The sequence below is a fragment of the Varanus komodoensis genome, unplaced genomic scaffold (genome assembly GCF_004798865.1).
Source record: "Varanus komodoensis strain SLA01 unplaced genomic scaffold, ASM479886v1 scaffold13_3, whole genome shotgun sequence".
NCBI lineage: Eukaryota > Metazoa > Chordata > Lepidosauria > Squamata > Varanidae > Varanus > Varanus komodoensis.
This window is the reverse complement of record NW_025335409.1, coordinates 3,034,445-3,058,378: the sequence shown is the minus strand read 5'-3', so window position 1 is coordinate 3,058,378 and position 23,934 is coordinate 3,034,445. Positions and strand designations below refer to the sequence as shown.

Sequence of the window (23,934 nt, the reverse complement as noted above, 5' to 3'; positions counted from 1 at the left end):
CAACCTTTTCAGTGTTTGTGTGTATAATACACTCTGTTATGATTGTGGCTTATATAAGAGGTACTATCGTATTTGCTAAAGAGTGTAGATAGGGGTATGTGAACCTGTTACATTATGTGAACTTCTGTACTTTGTATACCTTTCATTTCCAGAACCAAGCCGCACAGTCTGAAAAAGCACTTGGTATTCCACTTCACTATGAAAATCATGTGTTTCAGCATTTCTCAACATTAAGAAGAAAAAAACTGTTTCTGGAACACTGGTATCTACTCACACTATGCTAATTGGTATCATCCTGTTCCTTTTATGTGTATTTTGTTGAATAAATATAACTTTTGTGATTTCAAACTGTATAGCACTGCAGAATTGTGGTGCCTAATATACTCATCACCAATTGTGTTGCCTCTGATTCCCATCCTCTTTGCACGCAGGGAGGGACCAAGAAGCAGCTTTTTAATTTAACTTTTAGAAATTGTTATGGTTTGAAGTTTGTTAAAATATATATGCAGCATGGGGAAATAATAATGACAATAATAACAGGTTCCCCAACAGCTTGCCCTGTGATTATTAGTACACTGCTCAGAGGGATAGTGAGCATTGCAATCAGCTTTTTTTGCAAATAGAAGGTGGCACTTGTAGGGGGACAATGATAAAGCACATTCAGGAAGGGAACCAGAGTTCAGAAAGTTTGAGCAACTTTGTTCTGTTCTCGACCCCAAGGGCTGATCTGGTTTATAAAAAAACTGTTATGTGACTTTTTAATGGAAAGGGGGTTGAACATGAGTGCCCTGTTGGATATTTGCAGATTAAGGATCACCTGAGTGTATTTCAACCTTATGTTCCATTTTTAGATCCTATGACCATAAGTTGATTAATGTTTTATCCACAGATAACTACAGTATGTTGGTTTTACACACAAAGCAGCCCCTGACTTGTGTTTAAAGGTAACTTTTCACAGTGATTTGATCTGGTGAACTTGACATGCATATTTATTTTATAATAATAATTTCTCTGTTGAACAACCACTGTTACAACTATTCTGCTTTTACTGCATTACTCAGAGCATCAGTGACTTGTTCAGCCATGGAACTCTTTGGAGGACCTTGGGATCTCAACTTAACCTACAACCTCACAGGGTTGTTGTTGTGAGGATAAAATGGAGAGGAGAACCTGGGAAAATGCCATGGGTTTCTTGTAAAAGGACAAAAGGTGGAGTATAAATATAATGTAATAATAACAATAATAGCCAAGAAGTTGAATGAATGATTTGCTAGACCGTCATAGCAGTTCTTTTCCTATTATTTTCATTGTTATTTTCATTGTATTATTTTCATTGTTTCCCAAAAACATGTCATTTCTTGGGCCTCCATTTCCACAATAGTCTAAGATTGCAATCATGAGTGGACATAATTGAAATTAAACCCTATTGGGATCAGAGAGATTTACTTATGATTACTCCATTAGCAGGTTTAATAGTTATTCTCCCCTTTCAAGTACCTCTGAGAGGAAAGTTAGGGATATGGAACAGATAATTCCTTAAAAAATTGCAAATTCCAAGATTCTTTGGGAGAATCAGTATAAGCCTGACTCATGATACATTTGCAGTGCAGAAATGTCCCTCTAAACAAGTCTATGGCAGTTGCCCATGTGCTTCTGAAAATATGATTAAGCCCCCCTGATAGTCTAATCACTTCTTGCTAACTTTGGACACCACTGATTTGGGTTGTCAGCATAAAATGCATATCCTATAATTTTAGCTTTAAGGCCTAAAGCTGGCAGGGAGGTGGGATACAGGTTAGGAATGAATAGTCCATAGTGCAAAGTGGATACTGTGGGAAATGCAGGTTTAGATCTTTGAAGGCTGGTTAATAATTATACTTTGCACTTATATAATGCTTTCGGGTACTCGAAGAATTTCATGTCATTATCTCAGTCATCTTTATAGCTACCTACTAATTGTCCTTCTGTTGAAGTGATTGGGCTATCAACTGCCTACTGCCTCAGTAAAATTACATTTTGTTAGGAAAAACCAGTAGGCCTCAAAACCCTACCAGGATCTACCTGTAAACTTGCCAGGTTTCTTTCTCTGAGTTCTCAGCCCTCTTACCCCCCAGATTTCTTTGGCATTCACCCCAATATGCCAGCTTCTTTCCTGAATTTGCTCTGCTTTGTGTATCAAGGTTGTGGCTTCCTTGAGTTGAGGCTAAGGGGAGCCTCTGGTCATTGCTCCCCCCATCTTAGACCTCCACTCCCAGACTCAGATATACCTGGTATCTGTGGGCAACCCAAGCACCAGCATACTGTGTCAAATATCCCACAATGCCTAGAATGCCTGATGTAGCAATGGGGGACTGTGGGAAATTTTACAACATGAGCAGCTTCCTGGAGCCAGCTCCTGTTGCAAAATAAGGCCAAATCCTGGTAAATGGGTGAGCAGGAAGGCTGCACTGGTGTCAGCAGCAGTGATAGTAGCTCCTGCTGGTGCAACTGGCAGATGCTCATGGAGTGTCAGCTGTTTATGGCGGCCCTGTTCCATTTGTAGAGGAAATGACATTTAAACTAGGGACTTCCCAACTCACAGAGTATTTTCCTAATTCGAACAGGCCCTTCAATATACCTCCTTCTCAAACTGGTCAGTCCTAGAGGAGATCAATCCTGACTGCTCTTTAGAAGGCCAGATACTGAAGATGAAACTCAAATACTTTGGCCACCTAATGAGAAGGAAGGACTCACTAGAGAAGAGCCTATTGCTGGAAACAATTGACGGCAAAAGGAGAAGGAGACAGCAGAGGATGAGGTGGCTGGATGGAGTCACTGAAGCAGTTGGTCTGAGCTTAAGTGGACTCCGGGGGATGGTGGAGGACAGGAAGGCCTGGAGGAATGTTGTGCATGAGGTCACGATGGGTCGGACATGACCTCGTGACTAACAACAAACCTTCCTATTTTTAATTTTATTTTTATATCACCCAATAGCCGAGGCTTTTTGGGTAGTGCACAACAGTTCTTAAACATAAGCAAAATAGCAGAAATGGATGACAATAAAATGCGGTCCCAATAACATGTAGTGCAACATTCCACAATACAAAATTTAAACTAGTTTAAACAACTAAAACGATCTCAATAAAAACTAGACTTGTTAAAAGAATTGACATGTCTCATCAAATGCCAGATGCCATGAAATGCTTGGAAGTGGAAGGCAGTTATGGCTTGGCACCTAAAGGATGACACTGACAGTGCCAGGTGGACCTCAGTGGAGAGATCATTCTATATTGGGGTGGGGGGACCTCTGAGAAGGGTTTCTTATTACCTTCATCCGGACCAACCTTGGAGGTGGTACTCAAGGAAGGCCTCAAATGTAGAGTGTTCAGGTAGATTGAGGTTGGAAGAGTAATTTTGTCAGGTTTGGGGTTCCAAGACATAAAGAGATTTATAGGTTAGAACCAGCACCTTGAATTGAGTTCAGAATCATAAAGGCAGCCAGTACAAGTGGGCCAGAATTTGATTTATATGTTCAGACTTCTGATCCCATGTACTCATCTGGCTTCTGCAGTTTGCACAAGCTGCAACTTCTGAACTGTCTTCAAAGGAACTGCATTGTGGAGTGCATTTCAATAACCTAATACAAAAACTACAAGAGCATCAGTTACTGAAATCAGTCTATTTTGGTCTTGATGGGGTGTCAGCTAAGGCTGATGCAAGGTACTCCATGCCACTGATGCCATTTGAGTATCAAGTGGCAACACTGTATCAAAAAGAATGTTCGAATTACAAACCTGTTCCTTCAGGGGTGTGCAATCCCATCCAGAAAAGGTTGAAATCTGGTCAAAGGAACCACCCTCTAAGAGCATCTTAGTCTGATCCAGAATGAGCTTCAGTTCATTAACTTGCATAAACATGTGTCATCAGCATACTTTATTATTATTTTATTATTATTTATCCGTTTATATCCTGCCTTTTTCCTACAAAGGGCTCAAGGCAGCTTACATCTCCTCCTCCATCTTATCCCCACAACAACAACCCTGTGAGGTAGGTTGGGCTGAGAGTCTGTGACTGGCCCAAAGTCACCCAGTTGGCACCATGGCTGAGCGGGGACTAGAACCCGGATCGTCTGAGTCCCAGTCCCACGCTCTTCACCACTGCACCGCACTGGCTCTCTTAGCAACACATTCCAAAATGCTGCATGGCCCCACTCAGTGGTTTCATGCAGATGTTAAATAGCATGGGGTATATAGGACTGACCCCACTCAGGAATCCCATGCTGAAGAGCCCACAGAACTGAACAATATTCCTCTAGCCACTGAAGCTGGCCATTCATGTAGAAATGGAACCACTGCAAGGCAACTCCAACCCCTACTCTCAGCGTGGAAGTTGCCCCAGAAGGATGCTACAGCTGATAGTACTGAAAACTCTCAAAGGATCCAGGAGTATTAATAGGGTGACACTCCCTCTTGTCTCTCTCCCAGCATACCTAACAGCAACCAAAACTTTTTGTGGCAAAGCCTGGCCTGAACTTTAACTGAAGTAGATCCAGATAATCAGTATCATCCAAGAGTACCAGAAACTGGTGGCCACCATCTACTGAAGGACTTTGGCCAGCAAAGGCACCAGTCTAAAGTTGTTATGAACTTCTGGGTCCAGGAAGAGCCTCTTTGGGAGTGGTCTTACTGGTGTCTCTTTGAGACAGCATGGAATCACTCCTTCTCACAAGCAGACCTTAATTACATCCCTGGTTTTTATAAGCGAAAAGGGCAAGGATCCAGAACAGAAGTGGTTGCATGAACCTGTCCAATCACCTTGTCAACATCCTCAAGCTGTACCAATTAAAACCTATCCAATAAAACTGGACCAGGCTGTGCTGTAGGTATCTCACCTGATTCAACTACTATAATTCTAAAGTCTCCATCCTACCAGATGCAACAGATTTTGTCCAGTAAGAGACTGTCAAGTATGATACAGTGGGCCTTGGATGGGTCCTTAAGGCAGGCATATAGGAGGCTCTGGATAACCTTAAAAAGCTGCATTGGGCAGGGAGGGAAGGAAAAAGGGGATTCTTCAGTTTGGATACAGGTCTTTCAATGGACAGATGCTTCTCCCACATCCCAAATAAAGTATTATAGAAAGAGAAACAACGTGAGTCAGAAGGTGTCTCCCAGGCCACCTAGTCTGACCCCCCATTCCAGCTGGCTCCGCTCATGTGATCCCCAACATGTGGTTGTCCAATCTTTCCTTGAATGCTCTCATTGATGGGGCCTCAACCATCTCCCTTGGAAGCCCATTGTATATCCCTATGCCCATTCCATATTATGTTGTTTTGTAACCTGTTTAATCTCTAATAAAAGGACTGTGCTTCTAAGGTCTTTTTAAGTCACCCAAAGAAAGAAAAGAAAGGTAGGGAGAAATTTGTTCATGACAAATATTCATACTGAAAGTAGTAAAATACAATATAATGGAAAAGAAATAGAACATGAATTGATAAAACAGCCGAAATAACATAGAACTACATCTCTAAAATGCTTTGGAGAAAAGAGAGTTCTTTGCCTAGTGCTGAAAACGATAACAACTTAGATGCTGGATGACTTCTTGTTGCAGAGACTATTCTGTAAGCATCATTTTCACAGCGCATCCATATTTAACTGTGGAAGCAAAAGAATGAAGAGAGTAACTTTCCAATTGAAAGTCTTTAGGCTTTTGTTTATTTTTAATGCTAACATAATTCGGACCAAAATAAGTGTTCTATATGTTGAAGCTGTTAAAAGTAAAGACAGAGCTGTTAAAACTGACAATCTCAGAACAGGCTTGTGTTATGGGTGGAGAAGGTGAACTGAAAGACATTTGTGGAGAAGGGCAACTCCCGTAAGTAAAATGAACTTTGTCATGGAAACATTACAGGTTACATAGTGCAGTTTGGGAGTTCCATTCTAAAACATGTGGAGGACACTATAGCATTAAAGGCAGCATTGAATGGAGTTCAGCAATAACTAAAATAAGGGAAATAAAGGCCAGTCCTGAAGGCTTAATATACCAACTGGAAAATGAAGTTCTTTGGCAAATGAGGCATTGCTGCCTTGCAATGCTTAACACCTGTTCAATTGCCATGTTTTCCCTTGGAGAATCCTGAAAACTGTAGTTTAGTGATGCTGCTAGGCTGAAACAGACATGACCTGAAATGTGTGTCTAGCAGCAATGCCTTCTCAGTTTTACTCTAAAGCAGGTAGAGGGAATCTGAAAAGGCCTCTCTTCCCCTCATTCAGATCAAGAGCCCTATGCTTACTCTAGAAAGAGGAGGAAGAGGAAGAGGACATAGCTGCTAGACACACTGTGAAAGCAAGTTCTGTTTTGGCCCTAAGAATTATGTGTGAAAACTCTTAATCCCCTTCACAGTTCCTTGTGGAGACAAATGACTATTAAAATAATTCTGTAGGGTGGATGTTCCCATCGTATTTGGAAACCACAGGCAAATTGCATAGCAAGGAGTAGAACAAAAGTGAAATAAGTTGCATTCCAGAAATCCCTTTCTAGGGTGTGGAGAGATTTTGTTTACATGCCTGATCTTCTCAAGATGCTCTACATGATAGCTAGCTCATGCTTTTATCTTACTCTAATAATTTTTTAAAGAAAGAAACTCTCCATGTGGGAAGGGAAAGGGAAAGTGTGTGGATATAGAGGAACCTGAAATATGGTCCCATGGATCAGATGATGATGGTAGGAGGGTGTTTTCTTTTAGGCATCCTTTTGTCCTGGCTTTCTGCGTAACTATTGTTCAAATAATTGTAGCCCCACCCTTTTCCTTAACTTACTCAGCAAGGGCATTTAGCTCCTTCAAAATAGTTTCTTACAAGGGAGGACATGCAAGTCTAGTATCGGTTGGGTTTCTTTCTTTGTCTTTTTTAAAGTGCTTTTATAAACAGCACTTTGCAGAAGAGCCTTAATGAGTACATTTGCCCTAGGTTGCCAAAATGTTACTCCCCTTGGCATAAGGTTTAGGGATCTTTACCCTGTTTTGTAGGCCAGAGATTGACATTAACTTAATTTTCTTTATTTTAAAATGTATGCCCTACAAATCCTATACCCCTGTGGGTTCCAGCAGCCCATAATATTAAATGATCATTACCCACCCCCATCCGCCAACAGTTTAAACAATATACAAGCCTATATAATTATAAATTAGAATTATAAATGAGATAACAGGTAAATATAACAAAACTACTCACTCATCCAGCGATCTGTGTGTCTTCCAAAGTAGATGAATCTTGGTGGAAATCTTACACATTCCTTCCTGAGTGTAAATTCCACTAAATGTAAGAAGGACTTTAAAACCAGAACGTCTTCTTTGGTTAGTTTTCAAAACATGTTGGTGTTTGGTGCTTGAGAGAGCTGAAAATGGCCAAGGCTCACCAGAGCCAGTGTCAAAATGGTGGCAAATGGAGGTGACACTGAGTCTAACGATCTGTCCATGACTGTGATTATTTTATGTTGATCTTGCAAATAGCCAAGTTCCTTGCCTCAGTGATTTCCTCACAGCAGGAAGTTCCGTAATGTAGTTTTTTTTTCAGGTGCACTGGCTTTGGAGATTGTATGATTCAACTCCACAATCAGGCAGAATTTGCTGATCTGGCCTTTGAGTAGAGAAGACATTTATTCCTAGTTTTCCTCCTCTTATCCCACATGCCTCTCTAGGTATTCCTACACTTCTCCCTTCGTTGCTTCCCTCTTCTCCTTGTACACTGAACTTGCAACTCAGCTCTTCACACTGCTAGTTTTTTCCTCCCTCCCTCCCTCCTGCTGCTGCTTTTATATTCACTACCTCACTGCGCTCTTTCCTCTACATTTCCTCTAAAATTATTGTTTTAAGAAGTAGCCTTGCTCTCTGTCCAGTTCCATCGACCACATTGTCTCTGCAGCTTGGATGATGCGGGCATGGCCCAAGACACTGGGCATCCCGCAACATGGAAACACACCTGAAAAGGGCTGAATCCCACTGGTGGAGCCTAACTACATTACAAATAATCCAGCCTAGCCATACCTGTGGCATGTGTTCTGATGGCCAAATCCACATTTTCCAGGAAAAGGGCTCAGAAGTCCTACCATTCTTAGCAGGAGGATGCTGTTCCTGGCAAGAGTGGTCATTTTTCCAGCCCAAATGAAATCAGGCATCATTACCAGAACAGTTTCTTTCTGCAGCCAGGATCAAATTAGCTGTGTTCGAGAAGACCTGCTTCCAAGGCTACCGTGAACTAGAAAGGCCTGTAGCAAAATGATAGTCTAGTGCAATATATGAATATATTATCCCTGATCTAAAACATTCCTCTGCCACATCATTCATTCATATATGGGACAGTAACCATTCAAAAAAGCATGGCCAGCATTTTGTGACTGACCAAAAAGAGTCTTGCCAAATTTGGTGTCCTTTTCCTCCTGGGAAGGAAATAAGGAGAGATACTGCCATTTCAGAAAGGTAATTTTGTCCAGTGTGATCATGCTGTTTGTGTTTAGTTCCTCTGAAGAGGCATCAGCAGCTTTGCCAGGAAGTGTCTTATTCGGGGTGCCCTTCTGCTTCAACCATCTTTGTAGGCTGATAATGACAGACTTTTCAAGGACTTTTCAGTTCAGCCACTCTTTCGAATGTAGCCCAATGCACTATGCCCTCTGGATGCAATAGAGCTTCCCAGTGACAAGCATGCTGCCCTCAGAAAGGAAACAAAACACTGAATTGTGGCCATGAATTTATCAGCAAGGTCAGGGAGGAACACTTCCCTATATGACTCACAGTAAATAATCAGGGTTGGGCAAGCTTCTTGCTTGTTAAGCTTTCTTTTGTGAAACTTACAGAACAAGTTGTTGGACTTGCTTGTTTGTTAGTTTTTGCTTAGGAAAACATGGGAGCATTTGCTGTGCCCCCACATAATTAATGGGACTCAAGTCAAACTAACATGTAGACGCAACCCATGATCCCATTTTTAAGCATGCTAACTCCTCAAAATTTATGCTGGAAAAATATAATGCATATTGAGTACTTAAGGCTTTTTTGGTTTTAGTCCCCAAAGTCTGATGTGAGTTTCTCTGCTGATCTTTCCTTCCCTTCAGCATCTAACACAAAGGTGCAAACAGGGAACAGGAGAAAGTTACCACATATCTGCAATTCTAAAAACCCCACCTTGCTCTATGCTCAAAGTGGGATCACGGGGAATGCGAGTTATTTGAGAATGCCATAGATTTACTGGATATTCATTGTGGTGGACTGTGAAAGCCCATGCTGGCTTTCCAGAAACGGGTGAATGATGGGGTTTATCATGTCATGGCCTCCACTCTACCCATTGGTCCGTTCTTGGAGGGCCAGGGTTTCTCTTTCACAGAGGACAGTTCTCTATTTAAAGAGCTCTTCAGTCCAAGTTCAATTGAAAGATCCCTGACAGGAATGTGTGAGGAACCCATTCCAGTGGTGGGGCTCAGCTCTCCACACTCTGGCCTGCTTTTTCATGGCTGTGGGTATGACTTCATGGCAAGCACACTGAGTGCTTATAGGGGTGCCCACAGTCCCTCAGGAACATGGCATTAGCAGCAGCATCCCTCTTTGGTGAACATGACGTACAGCCTTTGTGCAGCACTATCAAAGTAATTTGATGCAACGGTTTAATACAGGCCCTCTTTCAAAACAGGTGAATCCATCCTCCATTGCCTGCAATGTTCTTATGATTAGAAGGCAATGGCGTTTACCTGCAGTGTAATAGATTGGTGGCAGTGGATCTTGTTTAATGAACTGTGATTGGAACAGCTATAGTATATAAACATGGTTTTCTTAAATTATACCCCCCCCCACACACTGTTTTAACTTCCTTAGATACATCATCCTATCCCTGCTATATCAATGACAAGACCACTGCCTCTGCAGTACAAGGAGGAGGGGGGGAGATATAAAAATTTCAGGGAATAGAAGAGCCTAACTGGTTGCACAGGCCTGACGAATCCACACCTGTTCTGTGGCATTTGCATGCTGCAGTTTGGCAATCTGTGACATTGGTCCAAAGCATCAGCAAGATGATTTCCTCTCTTGTATCCCATTGCAATCTCTGGGATCACAACAGCAATATGATATCCCAAATCCAGTGATCTCTGCAGGGCACAGAGGGCATCAATATATAGGCATGTTCCTGTTTCCTCCTGTGAATTTGATTATGCTCCAAGGGATGTTCCCATGGATGTACAGAAGGAAACAGGGATGTCTTTCCAGTCGGAAACTCTTTGTATTCCTGGTTTGCTTACAGAGTTTTTCTGACCCCAGGTGTATGCATGTAGCAAGTTTAGCACAGTAGCTGTAATCAGAGAAGCATTCTATTTGCTTGCCTTCTGGTACTGAGGCTTGCTTTGGCACACTTGCAAAAGCTTGTGCTAGACTGTCTAACAGTATAAAATGTGTGGAGATGGGCAGCTGTTAGTGGGGTAGGCTGAATTCTGAGGTTAGGAATATATTGCATTGATTCTAATTGGTCAATGTTGTATAATGATTCAAATCATCTTCAGTTTTCATATATTTATATCTGAGATTTCCAGATGGGTTTGTTAGGGAAGTAAGAAAGTTGCACCCATTCACAATTTGCTTTAGTTTTATGTCAGTCTTATGATGCCTGATTTCAGCTTTGCTAAGTCTGCACTGCAAGGGTATGAGGCAAAGCAATTAATCTATTATAATTTGAGAAGCCCATTGGAGCCTGCCATTTGGAATGCCTCTTAGATTTTTATGCTGACTCAAGCATAGAAATAAATTTAGATATCGCCTAAAGTAGAATATTAAAGTAACTAGAAATCATTCTCTGTGTTGGCAAGATGTAGTAAAGAATTGTCTCAGAAGTCTTTGGTGCAATTATAATCATAAATTAAGTATGTAATACATACATTGCTGGATTTCTGCCTTTTTGTCATAAGAGGATTTCTCAATGGAGAGATAATGGCTTTTCCAAGACACTGAGACTGGCAACTAATATTTAGGCTTTTGAGCAGAGAATATAGGGAATGCTGGGAGCTTGGAAGACATTTCAAAGAGGTTTTGATGGCCATTTTTAACCCAGTGATAGCTGTTTCCTATTTGTGTGATTGTAGCAAAATGTATTGCACTATTAGGGCTACCAGCAGGGATGTAGGAGAAGTGATGGCTTGTCAGTTTGCTCTTTCCTGAACCATTTCCCACAAATAGCTCTTCAGAAGGTGAGCCAATGCAGCAGGTTTTGACTAGCAGTTTCACTGGTTTACAAACTATTTCATACTGAAACTATGGGAGTTGCTCAACTCCTGAAGCCAGATTATGATCTGAGATTTGCTGGTGCTAACTAACCTAGAGTATGTCCATTATTACAAAGGGCATCATTACAGAGCTGAGCTCCTGTGATTCAGAATGCAATCATACCTAGTCAATTTGCAAGGGTGATAGAGAGGAGAGGCCATTCAAACTATGACATGGAAAAGAAAAGAAAAGAAAAGAAAAGAAAAGAAAAGAAAAGAAAAGAACAGAGTGATGTTTGTTATTGTGATACTTCAAACACATTTCATTTTGCCTTTACAGACCAGGCTTATATTAAAGTAATTACTTAATTACAGAGGATGATATTTCAATATGTATTTAGGGTAGGTGTCAGCAATGGGAAGCCCTGGAAGCATTTTTCTGATTGGGTGGAGCAGCAGCAGTGCAACCAATGGTCAAACTTGTGGTGTTAAGAGAGAATACAGGAATGTGTTGTGCTTGTCAAAATACCAATATCTGTCATGTAGTTTTATCCTTTGGTGACAGTGCTATTGATTTATGCTTGGAGAATAATGAGCACAAAGTTTCTAAGTAAACAACAAACTAGGTTAACACATTACATTGCATCACTTACAGCAAGTTTCTATATTTGTGTGAATCAAATATTCATTCATGCTGGTGTACCATGGGTATATATTAATAGTAGTGCCATAACAACAAGCCATGTTGGGTAGGCTTGACTTCAGGAAGAAGGACCTAGTGTCCTGGGCTGGCTAGTGTGAGATAAGACTGAAAGCTGAGATTCTTGTGGAGAAAAGGTCAGACAGTTCCCCCTTAAAGAGATTAGGCAAAACAGCCCTGCCAGGAAGGTGACCCATTGTCCATTGTCCTGAGACACCTGGAAATTACCCCATCAATAGCAGCTAGCTGGTCAGGTAGCACAGACAGCAATAGAGAAAGTCATCAAGAGCAATCAAGCAGCCATCCAACAATTAGCATAAGCCTGGGAAAGTCATCCTTCCCAAAGTGGCAAGTCCAGGGAGAAGTAGAATAAAGATCAGCACTTAGGGAAGGATAAGTTCTGAACATAGTCGTGGTGGTGGTGGTGGTGGGAGCTCTGAACTCACACCTGCCAGTCCAGTCTGTGGATGCTTTGCACCCTTCCTGCCCAGACATAAGCCTGCTATCCAGAGTCTACCCTGCAGAACTCGCAGCTGGGCTCCCTCTTTCCCTCTCTCCATTTTCTGTGAGCTTCCCCATTGGCTAGGAAGCTCTTTACCTCTTTAGAAATATAGAGTAAGATTGGGATGCAGCAGGAATATTTTCTGCCCAGAGAACATCAGGTTAAAAGCTCGCGCCTGCTCTCTATATTTCTGACAAGTAAATTCTCCTTTCTTTTCAAAGTGTTGTGTGTGTTTGTGTGAATGCAAAACCAGCTTGCATTAAGCCCCAGCAAAAGATCTCTCTGTCTACCTGCATCAAGCCCCAAGATCCCAAACCTTTCAAGGCAATCTGGTGGGCAAGCACCTCCTTTGTGATGTATTGCTTCCCAAAATTACGGAGTGTAGCCCACTGAAGTAGCAAGTTAGCTGCTGTCTCACAGATCCCTGTTGCTGCAAAGCCACCCAAACTACAACTAATGGTTTGGCCATCTGTGATGCCAGAAGTTGCCATGCATAACTATCTGGAAGCTTGCATATATAATTTTGGACAAGAAGGAGGGCAATCCATGTATTTGTGTGGGAGGGGGAATAGTCCCAAGGAATTTTGTGAGCCTTTAGGACTTGCTGAATTTCTGAACTTCATGGTCATCACCACAGCTTAAGGGCTGCCAACAGTGCCATTGGATTGCAAGATAAGGTTATGATTGATGACCCTGTTATTATTTATTTAAAACTTTTCTACCCCACCCTATACATAAAAGTTTTTATTTCAAAGAACAGCACATGGAGTTCATAAGAGCCACCTCACAAGATGCTTGATGGTTGGTTCTAAGAGAGAAGGTAGTTTTATAAAACAGCTAGTGCAAGTTCCTGGATTGTGTGTGTGTGTGTGTGTGTGTACGCGTAGGGGTGTTCTTGCCCAATTCACCACAGTGGGCCCCCCTCAATGAGTCTTCCCTCTCCCCTCCTTGCTCACCAGCTGCTCTTGCTCCTCATCCTCTTCCTCATCTTTTCTACCACTTTCTTGCCTGGCAGGGAACCCGTGAGCCAGAAAGAGTGGAATCTCCTGGTCTCACTTCTTATGTTAACTCTTGCCAGGCAAGGGCAAGAGGCAGGTGAACAAGCAATGCCGTGGATGGAGAGCAACTCCAGTCAGTGGGCCCCTGCCGGGAGTGAATCTTTTGTAGATGCCCAGCCATGCCCATATTTGATATATGAGATATCTGTGTGCACGTGCATGCACAGGGACATGAGTTATAGATTATCATGGGTAATTCCAGAAGGGAACCTTTTCAATGCTGAACTGTCCTGTGAGCCATAATGTATTCTCTGCATGGAGTGGGGCCATTGCATTGTCAGCCTTTCCACGTGAGGCATTTATTGTGTGCTCATGGTTCCTCCCCCACAGTAGTTTGCAGGTATTTTGTCCAATATCCTCCACCTCCAGGGCCTCTCCAGTTCTTTCAACCATTTCAGTAAGGCCTTTTCCTAACAAGGAAAGTCTGGTATTTCCATGAGAAGCGGCAAGCAATGGGAGTGTATTTGCACCATTCCAATACACTCTAGCGCCACCTATTGGTTGTGTAATGGAATATATGGTAAGGCAGAGAAAGGCCATTGTGAAAGGCCAGAGAAAGGCTCACCTCAATGCTGCAAAGAAGCAGAAGCCTCCTTGACCAAGTGGCGGGTACAAAGCCTCATGTCAAACATCTTTCTGGTGTTGAATCCAGTGAGCTGGTGCTGAATCCAGTGAGCTCACATAAGTGTTTTATGCCTGGAACACTGCATTTGTGTACTCAGGCCCTTATTATCCATGCATCCTTCCTTCCCTTTCCTTCCCTCCCTATCTGCTGTCTATAGACTCCATTCAGGAGTAGTCAAATGAATCAAGGAAACCAAGCCAGATAAAAGTACTGATAAAATGAAGCACCTGTGACACTCAGACAGGAATAAACTCACACGTCTAGGTTGTGAGACACTTTAATTTTAATCTACCTTCTGGAACATCATGAGCAATAAAATAGTTCATAGAATGTCAGGTATTGCAATAGGATTTTTTTTAATGTCTGTCTGTCTGTTTGTCTGTCTTTCTAGCATGTTTGTCCTGCTGCTCGGCAGAAAGCAGCCTGCATGCAACAAAAAAGCAAGGCAGTCTTGGCCTAAAAGACATGACACAAAAGGTAAAAAACGGGGAGGGAAGATGAGCAAAGCAAAGCTCACAACAGGACCAGTAGAATGGTGCTGCTTACTTCTCATAAGCCTCTGTTGTTGTCGACTTGGTGTTGACTTGGAAGTGAGACCTGTTAACTTTGTGGGAGTTATTTATTATGACCATCAAATACAAGGTCTAGGAAACCTCTGCTACCTTTTTACAAATTTATTGTAGAACTCTGCTTAGATCAAAAAGAACAGCATCCTTCTCCTCCACCCCACTGTATCAGTCAGCCTACATTTTTTTAACTGTCTAGCACATTCCCCTGTGCTCAGACAGCTGGGATCCTTGTCCTTTGAAAAATCAATTGGCATGGAAAATAATACTTACATGACATATCAAACATTTATAAGGCAGTACTCAAACATTAATTTATTATTCCATCCTAGTAAATTGTGAAACTATTATCCATGTTTTCCAGACAAAGAAGTGAAAGAATAAAGGCTTAACCATTGCATGAGTCAGTGGTAAGCCAGGTACTGAGGATCACAGACTTGAGTCTGTTTGGCCTAGCAGAAAGCAGCTGGAGAGATTTTTTATCGCAGCCAGCGCAGGAGGTAAGTGCCTGGGTAGTACAGAAATACATCAAAATGGAAGAGTTTTCCTAGGCTATACAGGTGATCATAGGCTTATTATCACTGCAGCATAAGCTATCCATTGGAGCATTTAGGGCCCAATCCTATGCCTGTTTAGTCAGAAAGCAGTCCTACAGCTCCAAGCATCCCCCAGCCAGCAGTACAGAGCCAGGGGAAGCAACAATCTCTGCTCTTGAAGAACAACGACCTGCATTTCTGCAGCTTGTTCACATACGCACAAATGTGCCAGGGAAATCCATATGAGGCGAGACTTAGGGAGATGGGTCCTTTCAGCCTATGAGAGGAGAAGACTCCAAGGGGATCTTTTGGTGAGAAGTATGTGAGGGGTGTCACACAGAGGTGGGCAGAGACCTGTTCTCCCCCACAGAGGAGAACAGGATGTGTCCCAGTGGAGCAAAGCTCAGGGAAGAAAGGTTGAATTTGGATGCCAGGAAGTACTTCCTGACAATTAGGACTCCAAGGGTATGGAATGGGCTTTCATGGAAGGTGGTTGAAGCTGGATCAGTGAGGGTGTCCAAGGATAGGCTGGACATGCACATGGTAGGCGTGTCATGAGCGGAGCCGGCTGGAGCCGGGGGTCAGACTAGATGGCCCGGGAGACCCCATCTGACTCGCTCTGTTTCTGTTTCTATTTTGCTGCCTGAGGTCAAGAAAAAGATGGTGCCTACTCATGTAGAAAAACCAGCTGGACTGGCCATTGAGCCTTGCTTCAGAACTGGCAACAGGACAGTGTTCACCATACCTGCAGGCAGCAGGCTAGCTTGGAGGCTGCCGGGCTGGCTGTGGGACTCAGAAATCTCTGCCTGCCACCATTCAGCAACTCACACCTGAGATGGCTCTTTCACTTTGTCCAGCAGTAGGGCCAACCCTGTCTCCCACCTTTTATTAAAATTTATTCAAATTTGTATTACTAAATTTATATCCCACCATTTCCCCCTTGAATCCAAGGCAGCTCATGCGATCTCCTCCTCTCCATTTTATCCTCCGAACAACCTGGAGAGGTTGGTTAGGCTGAAAACTGGCAGCTGGGCCAAAGCCCCCAGTGATCTGTATGGTGGAACGGAGACTAGAACCCAAACCTTTTGAATGCCAGCCCAGTGCTCTAACCACTACACCACACTGGTTCATGTGAAATGCACAGAGAAGCCCTTAAAATGCCTGAAGAGATTTGGTCTTCACGGAGGACAGAAACATGTGGCACATGGACTGGTGTACACCCTTAAACTTGCCTACTGCCTGAAATGTGGTGGGAGATGCTGGCCCGTCACCCGCTGCTGATTCATTCAGCTTCTGAATTTGGAATGGGGGACCAGGTGCCATCCACTCAGGTGCCGCCAAAATGTTTCGACCCATCACTGGCCCAACATACACAGAGGCTGGGGAGAGCTGCTCTGGATCCTGTGGAAGTCCCCTAACAATCTGGGCAGCTCCACCAGCCAGTCAATAACCCTGCCACTCTAGTACCTTTTTATGTGTATCCTAAGAATAATACACTTCAATGGAAGCTGCTCCCAAGTCGTTATAAATAGGATCATAACCTAAATACCTTTTCCTGTGAAAGCAAAGCAGATTGCGACGATGCATGGCTGCAGCGAAAGCCAAGCAGCAGCTCGGAAGTGATTCACTGCATTTTCAGACAAGGGTTACTGCAGTTACGTGCTGTCTCCTTTCCTGGTCTTTCCTTTTTAATTACAAATGGAACAAGAGCTATCAGTGACAATCGGGTGTTCGGAAATGAACGTTTCTATCTCTTCCATGCTGGTGCTTGATGCTGGTGACAAATTGCAGACCAACTCTAATCAAAAAGCTTGCTGCAAAGAAAAGTGAGAACAATATGACCATGCCACATGGTAGCATTATGTTCTAAGCTAAATGTAGCCTGCTACCAGGGATTGTACTGTTCTCCGAACAGCATCTAAATGATGCAGTTTGATGCCTCAGTCTGCCAAAGCTTGTTTGGACTTTGATTATTTTTTGAAGAGCCATGTGGCATCCTGGTTCTCTCTGCCAGAGTGCAATTCTTTTCGTTGTAGCCCATCCTCACTCTTGTCTGTGGTACCAGACTCGGGGGGCTAAAAAGTCTAACAGCAGCATGATGGGTAGCTTCCATTCTGTGAATGAACTAAATGTTCTCATTGATCGGTGTGTCCCACTTCTGGGAAACACACACCAGGCCCCTGTTTTGCAGTGTGTGGGTTCACACAGCTTTGGAAGCCAGAATGTCCAGAGGTGCGATGGCAGTGCTGGAAAGGAGGGGGAAGCCATACCATGCCTAGTCTATCGAGAGGAGGCTTCCCGGTGAGCATCTCTGCTCCCCCATCCAGTGCTGCTAAGCGACCAGAGTGCTGGATGGGGGCAGCCCTGATCAGTTCAGCTGGCTCAGGAGCCAGCCAAGCCAATCTGTCCCTTGCCAAAAGTGTCAGGAGCCAGGGGACATCCAGTCAGCAAAACCAGCTCTTGGGTCTCCTGATCTTACAAGCATTTATGGTCACAAAGGACATAAGTGGTCGCTTCATGATAAATCCTGTGGGATGAAGGGAATCTCTTTCCTCTGGGCCTGCCTTTACTCCGGCCACCTCTGGCCACTTTGAGCATGGGGTGTTCCCTTTTCAAATTAATGAATACTTTTCTATAAAATATGTTTGGAGGATATGTCCTTTGGCATTCTTCTCATGCCGAGTTGGACAGTGTTATGCCAACTTTTTTTTTTTATCAATGGAGGATATTTTTCCAGCAATTGCACCACGTTTAGGGTACAATTCTAAAGACTCCTGACCTAAACTGGGATATCACAGATTTCCTCAGAGTGCAAGTACCCAGGTCCTCTGAGTTCTGAAAGCCAACCCTTGCTCCACCCTCTTGAAGCCCGCATGAAAAGAACGTGAACAGATGCCCCTTCCTGGGGTCACAACTGGGCCTTGGAGGGGGAAAATGAGGCATTTGGCAAGGTGGGGACATGAGGATGCTGGGGCCACAGAGTTACATCATTTCCAGTCAGTCCCCAGCCTCCTCCTCCCCTCCACACTGGCCCTAAATCTAGATAACTGAAAATGGCTGAAATGCCAGGTCCAAGGTGTGCCGGCTGTCACAGAGAGCATCACTGCTGTGCCTTCTGCCTCACGCTGAGTGTCCACAGACCTCTGAGTGTGGAGGCTTACACTCATCTGTCACTTTCGTTGCTCATGACAAGAGTGAAAAAACTCCCAAAGAGAGTCTGCTCGGCATGTACAATTGAAAGAACATTTACAGTTTATTGAGACATAGAGGAAATACATGCGGCCTGTATGCCAAAGGGACTACAAAGATGGCGTCCGTACAAGATGCTTTTGTAACCTATCAGTCACATATAAAGTTTGACGGAGGGTGGGATGGGGATCAAGTGGGAGATCTCACACAGTATGCTGGAGGCACATTAGGGTGGAACAATGGGACTGAACACAATACAAAAGGAAGAACCTTCAAGAAAGGCAAACATAGCTATGGCTAAGGTGTTTCCCCAGTTAACAAGCCTATTAGCATTTCTAGTGGGAAGCAAGACTTTCAGCATGGATTCTTGATCAGATCAGGAAACCCACCTTAAGTCTAAATCTGTTCTTATAGTGCCAGGTTTTAGCAGCCATATTTCACTCCCTTTGTCCTAACACTCAGAATAGTAAGATAAGTTTTAACTAGCATTTTGAATGTTCATATCTATGTAGCTTCTAAGTCCCAAATGATCACTTTTCCTGATGCTGAAAGGAAAACTGCTTAGGGGTGCAATCCTAGGCGAGTTTAGACATGGAATATACTGGGAGTTGTAGAACCTTTTTCTTTCTAACATGCACAGGGTTATGACCTAAATGTAATAAGAAAAATGTGCTAAAGAATCCCCATCTCTGCACCAGGATGTGGCATTTGAATGATTCTCAAATATTGTGCGAGTTGATACTAAAGAAATGAGTAGTGCAGTCTCTCCATTCAGAGAAATCTCAAGAGATCAAAGTAACCCCCCCACTGTTTCCCATTAAATAGCAGGAAACATATGGTTAAGGAAATGTTAACATGTTTAGATAAGCTTGATTTTTATGCAGAGAGTAATAATCCAAATTATTGGGGTCAGGGCATCCCCTTTTATCTGCATGTATGTTTATTTTGCCTAAAAACATAATGGAGTATTTTTTCTATAATTAAGCTGTGAAATGTACAAGAAAAGGGCATTATAGCAAGGTAAGCATTGAACATAAAGCACACATTTCCCTCTATTCAAATTATGCCTGAAACTGGAGGCCAGCATTGTAGACTGATAGTGCCTGATGCTAAGAATGCACATAGCATTTAAACTCACTTTATATTAGACATCTGAGCAATGAAATTGTGAAAGATGTGCCTTTTTACATTCATAATTATAGAGGAGAACAGATGGTGAAGAGGTAGTTCAAAGTAATAGAGATCAATTAAGTTAAATGATCACGTTGCCAGGCATCCTTGAATTGAAAGCAAACTGATTTCTCTGGTTTTTTAGGTAGAAAATAATAGACAAATCCATGTTGCTGACTGTATAGTTCTTTCAAAATGTCATTTCAGTGAGAGTTTGCCAGTGGGACTGGTGTTGAAAAGACAGCTACCTGGGAAGTTTGAACCCTCATTTCTAGCGACATTGACATGGAAGGGTACTGAAAGAAGGGGAAGTTTGCAAGGCAGCAACATTGCCTACTGCGCGGTCTATTTAGGTTCAGAACACTTCTGCAGTAGAGCCAGACCTGCAACAAATTGCAGTGAAGTTCTGCTGTTAAGCAATATTTCTGCTTATCATAAGCCACAGGTTGCAGCAGGTGAAGTAGAGATAAACTCCTTCAGATGGCAGTCCAAGAAGAACACCACTCGAGGGATGCCTGGGGGAGCAAAGCACCTGCTGTGCTGGCTCAGAGGAGCAGCATGCCATTTCCTCTCCTAGATGCACCCTGGCAGAGCGTGACATGTCTGATAGATCCTTGGGAAACTGAGCTTGGTGGAAATAAAGACTTTGCAGAGGGTGGGCGCCACTGCAAAGTAGACCTGTCTCCATGTGTGGCCAGATGGAAATCCGTAGGCCATGGCTTGGACAGCAGGGCTTTCCTGAAGGTTGTGGTGCTCTAATTAATATAATCTTTCTCCCCTAAGAATTGTTAATGTGGACACAAACCTGAATAACACAAAGCCATAAGTCAACTTCAGCTTATGTAAGGACAACAATTTTGGTTCATTGAACTTTAGCCTCTGCTGCTCTGGAGAACAAGATCAGAATCACCAGGTTCATATGGCAAGAAAGGAAATTTCAACTAAACATTAGCAAGAACTTTGTGATGTTGCAAGCTGTTCATCCATGGAACTCTGGGAAGATGGTGGACTCTATTTCATAAGAAATTCTTCAGCAGAAGTCAGATAGCTCTCTGTGGGCAGATAGCAGTGGATTACTTGCAGTTGCTGGGGACTGACGTAGGTGTCCTTTGAGGTCTTGCTGGCCTCTGTGATTTTAAGATGTAGAACTCTAGATGGAGAGATATTTTGCAAGGCCACACTGAGTGGGCTATGTAGGGTTCCTGGGAAAACCTGCAGATGCAACTGGACCCTTTTGTCAGCTCTCAGCTCTAGAAGGGAAGGGAAATGGTTGATCTTTCCATATCTAGATGGGGATGGGAAGGTCATGCTTGTTTTTGATTGTGCCAGAAAGCTCCTGCTTTCTTTCATCCAGATGCCAGAAGCCATTGGGTCAACTGGTGGACTGAAAGACAGAAAGCGGCAGAGAATTTTTCTGCAATTCCATGTGACATATACCGAACCCAACTGAGGGTCTCTTCTCTAAATACAGGTAATAGAGTTGCCTTTGCCATATGATTTATGGCAGAGCTACAAAGGATATTCATAAACTGTGATGATGATAAATGACTCCCAAAAGATATAAGCACACACAGGCTTGAGAAGATAAATGTGTCAGGTTATGACAACATATTCTTCCTCCCTTAAACATGAATGGATAGAAGGACAATATTTGAGCTGTCATTTGCTGCTTGTAAGACCATGCTGCAGTCCCTGTCCCCTCAATGCTTTGATACGCAATAAAAGTTCACACTGTGCTTGCTGGAGGCATGCTAAATATGTCTCATGCGAGTCTGGAATATAATTTTTCACGAGAATTTCCAGTAGTGTTCTATAAGCAAAGAAATGGTTCAGTCATTCCAAATACATAATATCCCTTTGTGGAGAGAGGATATCTCTCTGTGTGCATATATGTATATGCACAATGTTGAGGTATCAATGGGCCGTCACAGGTATAAGCACGATAGACAAAACTTTTGTATCATTTCACATTACTTCAAACAAAATGTTTTTCAATCAGCAGTGGCCAGTGAGGGAAAATGTCACATAGTGCAGGGCTAGTACTGTATAAAAAAGGTAAAGGTTTCCTCTTGACATTAAAGTCCAGTCATGTCTGACTCTTGGGGGCGGTGCTCATCTCTGTCTCCTGGCTGAGGGAACCAGCGTTTGTCACAGACAGTTTCTGTGGTCATGTGGCCGGCATGACTAAACACCAAAGTGCACGGAACGCTGTTACCTGCCCACCAAAGTGGTACCTTTTTATCTGCTTGCATTTGCATGCTTTTGAACTGCAAGGCTGGCAGGAGCTGGGACGGAGCAACGGGACCTCATCCCGCTGGGCAGATTCAAACCGGCAACCTTTTGATCAACCAGCCCAGCAGTTTAAACCACTGCATCACCTGCATCCCAGTACTGTATAGGGTGTGGGGAGGGGGGGAAGATGCATTAGAAACATGGTACCAGATGAGAGCTTTGCAAATAGCCTGGGCTGACAGAAAGACATAGAAGTGGGTCCTAGATCAAATCGAACCAGAGCTTTTCCTATGATAACACTTACGGTGGCACACTTCATGCACATCATGAGAAGGCAGGACTCCCTGGAGAAGAGAACCATGCTGGGGAAGCTGAAGAAAGAAGAAGAAAACCACAGCCTTGAATGTAGAAGAGCTGAGTGGGGCGGTCATAAATAGGGCATTTTGGAGCGCTTTCATTCTTAAAGTTGCCATAAGACAGAAATGACTTGATGGCATATAACAAGAACAACAATAGGACTAGCGCTGGATGGAGACAAAGATGATCACTTAAATCTTTTCCCACCTCCACCTGCCATCCCTGTCCCAAGCTCTTAAAGGAAGAGCATATGCTCTTAAGCTTATATGCTTCCCCTTCCCCTCTAATTGCACATTATGAATATAGGAAATATTCAATATACTGTACCAGAACACTGCTCAGTTCTAGCTCGGTATTGTTTACCCCAGGGGTGGGGAAACTTTTTCAGCTGGAAGACAGAATTCAATTTGAAGATGTTCTTGGGGCCTCTTCCAGTGGTGGGCAGGACCAACGGCAAAGGAGAGGGACCATAATGCAAGAAAACAAGCATGTCTGCATATTGTAGCTTAAAGCCCACACTGCCAGCCTGTAAGCCTTGAAAGAAGCATCTCAACCTCTTGGAATGGGGATGGCAATTACACAAAAGGGAAGCTACCAAATGATCAGTGGTGGAGCCAGAGAAAAGCAGATGGCCACCAGGAGAGACTTCCAGTGCCATATTTGGCCCTTGGGCACTTCCTCACCCTTCCATTATGCAGTCATTTGCACTAACTGGAAGGGGCTCTGCAGGGTTTCAGGGAGGGATCGCTTCAACTTATTCCTACAAATGTCCAGGAGTGAACTTAGGAGCTTCTGCATGCATACCATGGGTTGCAATTAACTGTAGCCTAACTGAAGTTCCATTCATTTCAGTGAGTCTACTCTACTTAGGATGAACATGGATACATGCCATTTACTGGGCTGTGACCCTCTCCTTAGCTTCAGCAGGGAGGGCAGCTTGGATCAGCCACCCTGCATAATGGCAAAATGTTACATTGCCCCTTCCACCAATGCCATAGGTCTATATGCTCTCCTTCCCCTTGACAGTTGCTTTATAAAATCACACAATGCTGAGAGACCCAGGTACAGAATTCCTGCATCACACAGAATTTGATCCTAATCACCAACAAGAATTAATTCCAGACAAAAGGGTTAAAATATTTTCATTTCTCCAACCTTTAGTTTGGAATTTGATGTTGTCTTTTGAGATCAGATTGTGATCTCAAATCCAGAGATATTCTGAGAAATGATCATAAGATGTTGATACCAGCATCAGCAAAAGAGTGGCTGTAAAAAGATCTGAAAGTAATTATTTTGCTGCTTGGGCTTGCCTGCGTATTTGGCTGGCAGTTTGTTCAGAGATCAGGAATGTGACACTTCCAGACTACTGTTACACAGGAGGAGAGAAGCTCATTTCACTTCATTTTGACATGTACATGTCAGCTTATTATTTCATGTCCAGAGCCATGACTGAAATGGTGAAGGGAGCCATGCACAAATGATGGGGTGACAGACAGAGAGTCCTTAAGCAAAATCACAAGTTTCACCCCTGTCTCTCCCCTCCCGCTACAGTGGTGTGCTAAAACAATCCTTTAGGTGCCCCTGTCTGCCTTCTCCTCTGCAATGTGAGCATTGAAAGAAATGTTGACAATGCAACTCTGGGGGTGTAGTGTGTGTATATATCAATATTAGAGCCATAATCATAAGCTCCCAAGCCAGGAGAGACTTTCAGGCCATGGGCCATGTTGGGTAGGCTTGACTTCAGGAAGAAGGACCTAGTGTCCTGGGCTGGCTAGTGTGAGATAA

General features: G+C 43.2%; 1 long non-coding RNA gene across 1 annotated transcript in view; it reads left to right on the top strand.

The window, feature by feature from the left end:
• The window catches only part of LOC123020073, a 177,607-nt gene that overhangs the window by 141,868 nt on the left and 11,805 nt on the right, over positions 1-23,934 (top strand). The window contains exons 4-5 of the long non-coding RNA XR_006414021.1: positions 14,491-14,576; positions 15,030-15,165. This is a non-coding gene — a long non-coding RNA (uncharacterized LOC123020073). The remainder of the gene's footprint in view (positions 1-14,490; positions 14,577-15,029; positions 15,166-23,934) is intronic.